Genomic DNA, 1,430 nt, shown 5'->3' on the forward strand with positions numbered 1-1,430 from the left:
ACTTACTGGTATTTATCTGGACTCATAGTTTACTTACTTTTATATATTTGGACTCGCAGCTTAATTACTGATAACTATTTGGACTCATAGTTTACTTACCAGTAACTATCTGGACTCACAGCTTACTTACTGGTATTTATCTGGACTCATAGTTTACTTACTATTACCTATTTGGACTCATATATTACTTACTGGTAACTATCTGGACTCATAGTTTACTTACTTTTATATATTTGGACTCGCAGCTTAATTACTGATAACTATTTGGACTCATAGTTTACTTACTGGTAACTATCTGGACTCTCAGCTTACTTACTGGTAACTATCTGGATTCGTAGTTTACTTACTGTTACCTATTTGGACTCTCAGCTTACTTACTGGTAACTATCTCAACAATAGGTTATTGATAACTACCTGGACTCATAGCTTACTTACTGGTAACTATCTGGACTCACAGATTACTTACTGGTAACTATCTCGACTCACAGATTACTTTCTGGTAACTATCTGGACTCATAGTTTACTTACTGATACATATTTGGACTCTCAGCTTACTTACTGGTAACTATCTGGACTCATAGATTACTTACTGGTAACTATCTGGACTCATAGATTACTTATTGGTAACTATCTGGACTCATAGTTTACTTACTGGTAACTATCTGGACTCATAGTTTACTTACTGGTAATTATCTAACAATAGGTTATTGGTAACTACCTGGACTCATAGCTTACTTACTGGTAACTATCTGGACTCATAGTTTAGTTACTGTTACCTATTTGGACTCATAGTTTACTTACCAGTACCTATTTGGACTCTCAGCTTACTTACTGGTAACTATCTGGACTCATAGATTACTTACTGGTAACTATCTGGACTCATAGTTTACTTACTGGTAACTATCTGGACTCATAGTTTACTTACCAGTACCTATTTGGACTCGCATCTTACTTACTGGTAACTATCTGGACTCATAGTTTACTTACTGGTAACTATCTGGACTCATAGCTTACTTACTGGTAACTATCTGGACTCATAGCTTACTTACTGGTAACTATCTGGGCTCACAGCTTACTTACTGGTAACTATCTGGACTCATAGTTTACTTACTGGTAACTATCTGGACTCATAGCTTACTTACTGGTAACTACCTGAACTCAAAGTTTGCCACTAACTATCTGAACTCGTAGGTTTCATAAACATCTGGTTGTTGTTCCTTTCTAGGATATTATTTTTACAACTTATTTACACAATACTTTTTGTTTCATTTAGCTAGAAACCCACTTTGTTGTACTGTCACTGTATAGTTTCTTGTATTATTTTTCTCAGGTTTCATGAACATCTGGTTGTGGTTCCTTTCTAGGATATTATTTTTACAACTTATTTACACTATACTTGTTGTTTCATTTCGCTAGAACTTACCATGTTT

This window comes from Limulus polyphemus, unplaced genomic scaffold, assembly GCF_000517525.1.
Source record: "Limulus polyphemus unplaced genomic scaffold, Limulus_polyphemus-2.1.2 Scaffold9215, whole genome shotgun sequence".
Classification (NCBI taxonomy): domain Eukaryota; kingdom Metazoa; phylum Arthropoda; class Merostomata; order Xiphosura; family Limulidae; genus Limulus; species Limulus polyphemus.